This window comes from Asparagus officinalis, chromosome 2 (genome assembly GCF_001876935.1).
Source record: "Asparagus officinalis chromosome 2, Aspof.V1, whole genome shotgun sequence".
In the NCBI taxonomy this organism is placed as follows: Eukaryota; Viridiplantae; Streptophyta; class Magnoliopsida; order Asparagales; family Asparagaceae; genus Asparagus; species Asparagus officinalis.
Genome location: NC_033795.1, coordinates 46,194,338 through 46,205,222, shown reverse-complemented (window position 1 = coordinate 46,205,222; position 10,885 = coordinate 46,194,338).

The window sequence follows — 10,885 nt, the reverse complement described above, 5'->3', positions numbered from 1 at the left end:
TTGGCCGAGACACCCTAGGGTGTCTCGGCCATGGCCGAGACACCAAGGGGTGTCCACACCTGTCCACACCTCCTAGACCCCCCTAGACCCCTCCTAGAGCCTATAAATAGCCCCCTTGGGCCTTGCTTTAGAGGGGAGGAATTTTGGAGAGCCTTGGCGAAGCCCTGCTGCAGCAAAGAGTGATCGAGCGCTTCAACCGAAGGGGAGGAATTTTGGAGAGCCTTGGCGAAGCCCTGCTGCAGCAAAGAGTGATCGAGCGCTTCAACCGAATAGGAGAGGTCTACATCAGTCTTCATCACCCATTCCATCCGATCCTTAGTATTAGCCTTTAGCGTTAATACTAAGAAGAGCTAATACCTCGCTATAGCCGAAGTATACGCTTATAGCTTCTAGATCTCACGCGGATCGACGAAGCTCTGTCCGATATTTCTGGATCAGAAGTTTCTAGATCTCACGCGGATCGACGAAACTCTGTCCGATTTATCCGGAACAGATCTGATTGCCCGGTGGTCCACGGATATCAACATCCCCGTCACAGGCCAAAGACCCACGCAAGCGAGACCGCACCAAAACGGGATCTCGTGTTTATTTTCGATAAAGTTGTAATCTTTGTTTTAGTTGCATTCTTGTTGTAACGTTTGAAGTTGTAACAGATTCAAAAGCAATGAAAACACCGACTTTCACCGAAAACAGGAGACACCCCAAGGGTGTCTCAGATCTTTCGTTAGCCTCGTCGCCTCGTTAATCCGCTTCGTTGCGTGTCACTTGGCTTCGGTGTTGTGGACTGACACTCGTGTTTGTATATGTCGCCCGATGGTTCGTCGGTTTGTGCCGAGCTGTGCTAAGGGATCTATAAGCAATTTTATATGCCTACAATGAGATAAAGAAGAAATGCTTTGAAAGTTTCAGTCACAACTAGGAAAGGATATACAAGCGAGATAAGAGGGTTGAGCCTGAATATTTAGCTACACTTAGAGTATTGTGGGGCCAAGAGGAGCACCAGATAATATGTATAGTAGTTAATTAGATTCAAGTTATTTATCTGAAACTAGTGATATATTTCATTGTATATTATAACTTGTACTAATATTCTCTTTGTTCATGTTGAAGAAAAAATGTCAGAGAAATAAACTAAATCGATGGAAGAAAGATTATGATCATCATATCGGGAGTACTTCATTTGCCCAAATTGAGGATCAATTTTGTAGTACAACGATATAAAGTCTTTTAATCTTTTATATATATTCTCTCCGCTTCCTAGAATATTTGATAAATAAAACTAATAAATAAAATTTTAAATCTCTGAACACTCCCTTTATCCCACTGCCAGAACTGCACAGGAGGACGATGGTTCACTTTAGGAAGGGGTACGATGATGATGAGGATAAGAAACAAAAGCTAGAATTGGCAAAGAAAATGCAGGTAAATATATCTATATGTACATGGTTGATGTATGTTAAGAACGTGAGATCAGTCAAGGAAACTTCATCTTCCCTTTGAAGTTTGATGTATATCAGAAGCTATCTCATTTTACATCAGTTAAAATTGCACCCCTCATGCATTTTAAGTATATCATTTACATGAATTGTTGTAAATATGAATGTGTCTGTGTGTATATATAGTTTGCATTTATGCTTTACCATGTTTAATAGTTAGTAATTTGTGGGTTTCTTCATGTCTTAGTATTTGGACAAAAGCTACTGATACCCTCTATTATTTGTCAATATCATCCCACTGTGAAACTTCATCTTTTATTTTACTTGTTCAGGTAAATATATCTTTTATTTTTGAAATGTAAATTCTTAAATTTATTTTTTTGTCTTTTAGGAAGCTCTGGAAAACACATATGCTGAGGTTATTGCACAGAGCCAGGAGCCCCTTACTAGAGAGCAGAATTATAACATGAGCTATTTAGTTTGTGGACTTCCCAAAAAGGGGAGGACCAGGTGGATGGGAGTTGGAGCTCAGAGGGTGTCTATACCATTCCAGCCTCCATCGATTTCAACGCCATCGACTATGCCCTCGGGGCCCTCTTACATGCCGCAGGAGGATTGTACTCAGCAGGCGATGTAGCTTGTTTCCTCTGTGATGAATACTTTAGATGGTCAAATTCCTGAGGAGATGTGGGAGGATATTCAAGAGGAGCTTATGTGAGTGATCCACCCTACTGCTACTTTTGTGATGGTTTCTAGGGAAATAATTAAATCTTGTAGAAGGCGGGTTCCTACTCGGGTGCAAAGCCAGATTATGAATTTTTTGGCCTCTCAAAAGGCATTTACTGGTAGTGGAGAAAGCAGCAGACAAGTATACTTATTATATATGTAAAACATGATTACACATAATATTATGTGATTCGAAATTTAAATTATTTTGTTGTTAGAGTGGAGATGTTGTTATTGGGAGCACGAATCGTAGGGATGGAGCCGCCAGTGGCAACACAGATGATGACATGGATATGACAGATAACCTATCTTAGTGAGTTATATCCTAAACTCGTGTTTGTATATTGGACATCTTTATATTGGAGATTATGAAATGCTTGTATGGTTTGTGTGGAAATTTTTTTGGATTTAGAACTTATCGTGAAAATTGAATGGATACGAGATGTTTGTGAAATTTGGATTGTACATATTTTGAATGTTTGTAAAAATTGAGTGGATGTGAGATGTTTGTGAAATTTGGATTGTACATATTTCGAGATGTTTTGGAATGTGCAAGAAATATTGTTTGCAGATTTGTATGTTCAGGGAACTGATTGTAATCAGAATTATTTTTTTAGCTTATAATAAACATCGTTGATAGCACTATCGTCAGCGTTGAACATCCCTGACGCTAGTGCCGACGGCGATGTTGGATTCATCTCTAACGTTTTGTCGTCAGCGATGAACATCGCTGACGGTGTACCCGTCAGCGATGTTTATCACATCGCTGACGGGATTGCCATCAGTGAGGTGTCACTATCGATGATTACTTTTGCCGTCAATGGAATGCCATTAGTACTGCACATTACTGACGGATACCCGTTAGGGATAATTCTTCCCTAACGGGGCTATCGCTGACGGCTTATCCTTGACGGTTCACCGTCAAGGATATATATCGCCGACGAGGATTTGAGCATCCTTAACGGGATTTTCTGTCGAGGATGCTTGGTTTTCCACTAGTGAGTAATGTTCATAAATGGCGTCCACCAAGACTCAAGCTATTAGATAATCACAATGCAAATCCTTATAAAGTTTATACTTTATTGCATTATCATGTGGGATGGACTACCAAATTGGTATTCTAAAAGTGTACACGGCTCATTAGTCTTATCACATCAACGTGCGAGACAGACTACCAAATCAGGCATCCTAGGTATACGGTTCACATGCCTCGTCACATCTACGTGCGGGGCGGACTACTAGATCAAGCATACTAAAACCCGACTCAATGGCATGTACTAATCGTATATTGATGCACTATCCCAAGTAGTACTGAGCAGTACTCATCAACGATATCCATACAAGTATATAATGTTTAAATAACTCATATCTCCCGTGTAATTAAAATAATAACTATGTTAATCTTCTTCGGGATACCAATGTGTGTGCTATGATACTATACGTGTATATTCATGATTGTATGTGTATCATCATGCGCCTCGAACTCTGTGTTTGAAAACAAAAGGTGTAAAAAATAACACTTTAAAAAAAGAGAACACAGGTTAGTTGACCACCCCTACGGCGTCGGTCCACCGCCCCTAGGGCGTCAGTCGATCGCCCCTAGGGCGTTAGTCGACCAAATACAAACATGCACAAAGTGCACTCACAGGATCTCACCGGTCGATCGGCTAGAGAAGATCTTCTCAGATCAGGTTTTGACATTTGTATTTTAATAACTTTATTCAAAAACTTAATTGTATTAACATGAGGCATATAACAAAATTTAAACTTTCATTTTTGCTTAACATGGATTAACTCAACATGATTTAAACTCTTGAATTAATCTAGTTAGGGTTTAACATCTTAATTAACCAAAATTTCTTAACTCAACATGATTTAAACTCTTGAATTAATCTAGTTAGGGTTTAACATCTTAATTAACCAAAATTTCTCAAATAAAACATAAATTATCAACATAATTAACCAAAATTTCTCAAATAAAACATAAATTATCAACATGATTAACTAAGCATGATTGAAACTAATTGATACGAGTCATCGTGCGAGCACCTTTGATCGCAGAATTATCAAAGGTGGTTGAGAAGATAATAACAAGAACACAAGGATAATTCAGTGCTGGCGAAGGAAAATCACTTCTCTAGATTATGAGAATTAAATAGTTTACAATCTCTCATAATCTTACCAGAATTGAAGAACAATCTCTCTCAATTCTCGAAATACAATCTAATCTCTCTTGATCATTTTAAAACCCTAAAACAATCCCTTATATATGTGTAACAACATGGATGACAAAGTGGTAAATAACCAATCCTAAACCCCATAGGAATTCGTGCAAACAGAAACCCAAACTAATCAGAAAACCATTAATGAGTCGACTCATGTGCATATATGAGTCGACTCATGTGCATATATGAGTCGACTCATGACACATGGGTCGACTCATGACAGTCATGAGTCGACCAGTTAGAAACTTCTGAAGAAACTACTAGGCTTCATGAGTTGACTCATGACAGTCATGAGTCAACTGGTCAGAAACTTCTAACAAATGGCTGGGATTCGTGAGTTGACTCATGACAGGCATGAGTCGACTCAACCTGATAAGTCGACTCATGTGCATGTATGAGTCGACTCACGAGCTGAAAACTAGACACTTCGATTCTTCAATTCGACATCTTGTTCCACGCTTTGACCTACATTCTACTGTATTGTTTTACACCTCTATTCTCAAGTTACCATGAGAATCATCTATCCTCAAGCTCCCATGAGGATGGCTAAGTTCTGAAGAGGAGATACACCCGTATCATGACCCCCCCTTTAGGAACTTGAAGTCCCATTCAAGTTAGAATTCAGCTGAGGAAACTCGAGAGCTCCTCCTTCCCTGTTGAACCACTTAGCCTTGCTAGGAACCTGACCTTGACATCCAATGAGAAATGACTCCTTCGTATCCCGCCTCGTCGTGGTCGTCTTCCGCTCCAAAATGCAATCTTCTTTTAGCAACTCTTCTCTATCAAACCACAAGTCTTCAACATGAGGCAAGATCATCTTATCGTCATCTTCATCATCCAATAATGGAGGCTCAAACAACTTTAAATACTCGGCATTTATCACCGAATACATGTCTAAGTAAGGTGGCAAATCCAGCCTAAAGGCGTTGTCACGAATCTGATCGAGAATCCGAAATGGACCATATCGTATAGGTTTCAACTTCTTCCCTTCTCCCTTTAGCATCTCCTTGCTCAATTTTAGCCATACCATGTAGCCTATGCCAAAGTTATAAGGAACCCGATGCTGATCATGCTTCGCCTTGTACTTGGCTTGTGATTTCTTCAATTGAGCTTCAACCGTGGCATGAATATGTGCAATCTTCTCTAGAAATCACTGAGCATGTTGTCTCTCACTTTCTTCCTTTCCATCGGTCATAGCTTCACTGGAAAACATGAGATCAAATGGACTCGGAGGTAAAAACCCATAACAAGTCTTAAACGGTGACTTTCCCGAAGATCCATGAATAGCTCGATTAAATGCAAACTGAAGATATGGTAGGCTCTCATCCTAAGTCTTGGATACTTGGAATTGTATTCTCGCAACATATGTACCATAGTCCGATTAACTACCTCTGTTTGTCTGTCAGTTTGTGGATGAAAGGCCGTGCTCTTCTTCAACCTAGTGTCTATCAAGCTCCACAAAAAATCCCAAAAGTGTCTGAGAAACTGGCTATCCCGATCTAAAATAATCGAATTCGGCAACCCAAAGTGCTTTCACACATGCTCAAAGAACAATTGCGTCGCACCCGCTCCCGTCACGGTCTTCTTACAAGGAATCAATATGACCATCTTGTTGAACCGGTCCACGACAACGAACAAATAATCATTCCCATGCTTAGTCATTGGTAATCCTCCTAAGAAATCTATATAAATACTCTCCCATGATCTCGATGGTACAGGCAATGGTAGATATAATCCCCTTTTCTTATTAGAAGGTTTCGATATGCAACATAGCTTACACCCTCCAACATACTTAGTGACATCCTCTAACATCTTCAGCCAAAAGACATGGCGCCGTAGATTGAGAAGCGTCTTCTGAATCCTAAAATGACCTTGCACATGTAATGTATGAGCTTCTCGAATCCACTGCAATCGGTCGCCATCCTCCGGAATGCATAATGATGTCCCTCGATACAACAAACCATCTGCACCAATCTCATACTCCCCCTTTCAACTAGCCTTCACCTACTCGAACACACTGCTAAAATCATGGCTGGATGCGTACATCTGTACATACTCCAAAGGAACCAAGGGCTGAATGCACATCACCACCAAGAGAGCTCTTATGGGTGGGCGAGATAACATATCGGCTAACTTATTCGTCGTCCCTGTAGGCTATCTAAAAATCACAATAGATAGCTGATCCCTATTAAGCTTCAACAAAGAAAGTTACAATCTGATGACTTTCACGCCCCGCAATAGTCTTCGCAAAGCTGTAATAGAAGAGGTTACAAGTCAACAACCTCTTCCAAACGCAGAGTTCACCTCTACGCTTCCCGAATCCAAAACGCACGCGGCCTGTGTGTTTTTCACCAGACATCCAACTCTGCGTCTTAAATTCAAGACGCAGAGTTAAGATTCATCATACAAAATAGGCTGCAGATACCCAACTCTACGTCCCAAGTCTAAAGCGCAGAGTTAAGACCCAAAACGCAAGCGGCCCTTGCGTTTTCAATTCCCAGCAAACACCCAACTCTGCGTCTCAAGTCTAAGACGCAGAGTTAAGGCCCAGAACGATAATTTAGGCGTTTGACTTGTTCAAATTCAAGCTGAACGGCCTCAAAACCATTTATCCCACGTTTTGAGGGATTTTCGCCCACTTAGGAGCGGATCTAGGGGTCAGTTACACCCCTTACCCCCTATAAATAACCGCATTACTCAACTGAGTAAGGGGGGAAGATTTGGGAAATCAGAAACCACACAAGATTGGATTCTTTGGTGGAGAGGGTGAGATTTCTGAAGATCAAAGAACTGCTCGGCAGTTAGGAAGCAAAATCCCGAAGGATTCTTCAACAACAACCAAATCTATTTGGTTATTAATCGATTATTCGGTTTCAACAACACTTTTTAGAGTTCTCAACTCGTTCTGAGTTTCTTAAACTCGTTAAGAGTTTTAAATCAATTAAACTTGTCACATAAGTTAAGTGTTCTCATGAGACAAGACGGTCAGATCGTCAATGGAGAGCAAATTTGACGCAGACATTCAAAGGAGGCACTCCATCGCTACCTAGAAGAACCCAGTTTTAAACAAAGGGGAGAATCAAATTCATTCTCCTCTCTTTTGTAATTAGGAAATCCAATTGTAACTGAGATTAAAGGATTACAAATCAATTTTCCTTTATTTCTTTTACTGTAAATTTTTCCATAAACAAAAGATGGCGACCCCGCTGGGGACCAGCTTCTCGGATGAAGAAGTGGTGGCGCAATCTGACGTTCACCTCACGGGAACCACCGTCGAAACTCTCGTCGTAGAGTTCGACCAAGCCAAATACGAGGAGGCCCTCTCCTCTGGATCGCTTAGCCCTAAGGCTAGGCGCGACACCCGCAAGATCTCCAAGGAGGTCTTAACTACTGCTGAGATGCCAAAGAAAGCCCTCTCCTTTGGCCAAGACCTTAAATTCGCTTAGCCAGTTGAAGACTCCACACCCGCATCAACACGGCATGTAATAGGTCATAAGAGACCCATGATGGAGGAAAGTCCGATCAACACCAACGACATGGCGGCTAAGGCGTTGAAGCAAGCTAAGAAAAACGCCGCTTGACGAAGGAGAAGATCCATACGGTGAGCACATCTTCGAGAAAGCTAAGCTATCGCCCAATGTGAAGATTGCGTTTCTGAACCTTTGCCCGAACTGTGCACTTCTGCTCCAGAACGCACACTTCACGGTAATGAACCCGATTATGAGCCTCGGGTAATCCAACTTAAACGCGACCCTCAGTGGCGCGTTGTTCAATCTAGACGCACACCTCAGAGGTGCATCTCAAAATCAAAACGTGACCTTCAAAGGCACGTTCAATCATCCAAACGCACACCATAAGTGTACGTTCAATAAAAACACGACCCTCAAGGGTCTGTTCAATCAACCAAACGCACACTACAAGTGTGCGTTCAATCAAAACACGACCCTCGGGGGTCTTTTCAATCAACCAAATACACACCACAAGTGTGCGTTCAATCAAAACACGACCCTCAGGGGTCTGTTCAATCAACCAAACGCACACCATAAGTGCGCGTTCAATCAAAACACGACCCTCAGGGTTTGTTTCATCATCCAAATGCACACCACAAGTGTGTGTTCAATCAAAACAAGACCCACAGGGGTCTGTTTCATCAGTTCAACACAGGCCTCAGCCTAGTGTTTATAAACCTAAACGTGACCCTTGCGTTTCTTCTCAAGAACGCGACGTGGTCCGTCGGGTTCAAGAGAGTCAGCATGGATTTAAGGTTCATGTTGAACCCACCCAGGGGCAGGGGGTTCCATCTCCACCCTCACGAGATTCTTCCCAAGTCTCTGACTTGCGTGAGCTACTGTCGAGAGGAAGACTAACACAGCAAGTGGCTCATTCATACCAATGTGAGCAGTTTATTTCCGCCGTCCTCTCCGAATGCAGCTGTTGCTTACCTACGCCTAGACAATCGGTGTTCAACAGATTGACGAATGTCGTTAGGCCTCCCAAATGACAACGTCGTCATAAGAAGGCCTCTGAAATCGAATATCCTGAGGTCACTATCAACGTGATCGGTAGAGGAAAAGCCTCGCATCCTAATTCTGATAAGTCGCAAAGAAGTCATTCCCTGACTGTTCGGGAAATTTGTGACAAGTTCGAAGGAGTATATCGGCATACTCGGACTCGGACAGGAGCTATTCGCTCGGTCGACTATCAAAGGTTGGCCAAGGGGATTATTTCTGATGATGAACATTCGGCAGTTGTCGAATCTTAATCTTCAAGCTCCGTTGTAGCACGAGAGGCTTTCGTTTATATGACTGGAAACCCTAAAGACTTAGCCAAAAGAGTGGACGAACATCATGTCATGCTCCAGGCACAACAGGAGACACTTCTCCAGATGAAAGACATGTTGGCCCAGCTTCTGGCTGAAAAAGGCCAAAAACCTGAATCTTCCCGGAGGACGACCTCCAAGGGAAAGTAGAAAGCGCCTGAGCATTCGGATCTCGAAGCTCAAAGCGTAGAATCCTCTTCCAAAACGACAAGGAGATGGAAAGAGAACTGCACCCTCAGTCCTCTAAAATGGATGAACTAGAAGCTCGCCTCAACGCAATCGCTAACAGAAGTGAGCTCCATGAAGAAGGAGTGGTACGGCCTTATCCTGCTGAGTAGGACACAGCTCCATACCCACCAAAGTTTAAGGCTCTAACCTTGCAACCGTTCGATGGCACAGGTTCGCCAAATCAGCACATCTACTACTTTAAGTCTCAGACTAGAGATATGGTAGCGAACGATACCATCCTGACCCGTTTGTTCATCGGAACTCTTAAAGGGGTTGCTTTCGAGTGGTTCATGAAATTACCTGCTGGATCTATTAAAAAATGGGTAGATCTAGAAAGGCTTTTCTTAGCTAGGTTCTTCGAGGATGACACGAAAGTCTCAGTCCCTATCCTTCTCGCCACTAAGCAAAAGAAGGAAGAATCTATCAAGACTTATGTGGAGAGATTCCGCAGCATGGCATTGCGATGCCCTTCAGGTATGACCCAATCAACTTTGGTTGAAACTTGCAGGCACAACTTGCAGACCCAGCTCCTTGCTCAGATGGGGGTAGCAGAATGTCGCTCCTGGAGACAACTAGTTTCGTAAGGAGAACAAGCCGAAGAAGTTGTTACTCGAGTTAAATCTGAAGAAGTGACACAACCCAAGCCACAGCAGCAATGCAACCGGCATAATGCCCCGCGATCCAAGAGAAAAGGGACTTTGGCGACTGACATCAACTCGTGAGAACCACCACCTGCTAAGCAAGGCAAGGCGCCAAATCAGCAAAGAGCACCCAAGCAGTATTCATTCAAAGAAGAGCATGTGAACATCTTGTTCCAATTACTTCGTAAGAACAACAAGCTGCAGCTTCCCGAAATCAGGAAGCCGGATGAAGCAGGGAAGGTGGATGACCCTAATTATTGCCGCTATCACAGGTTCCTAGGACATCCTACCAGAAAGTGCTATGTCTTCAAAGACATCCTGCAAAATTTGGTGAATTCTAATGTGCTCACCTTGAAGCCCGAGCAAAAGACTGTATCCACCAATATGATAGCGGTCCAATTCGGTGACTTCCCTCCGGTGACGACTGCGGATGGTGTTATCCCCATTCATAAAGGAGAAATGCGCCTAAAAAACACTGACTCATACAGTCAGAAGGATAGGGGGTTAGTACCCTTCACTACCTCAAAAGGGGAGATCATGTGGGTCCATCCCGACCTAGTCGAAGATCAACAATGGACGAAAACCATGTCCAAAAAGAAGGGAGGCAAGACTAAGTCATCCAACATGATTAGTCCCTCTATCAATGAGAATGATGATCATCTCAAACCTCTTACTGACTCAGAAGAAGAGAGGATTGCCCTGGCGGCATACCCAGGAGGCAACCCTGGCACTCGGTCAGGAAAAGCTTACCTTAGGGACTACGACCAGAACGCTCAAGAAGCTAAAGAACAACCCTAAGATGCTGGGGGT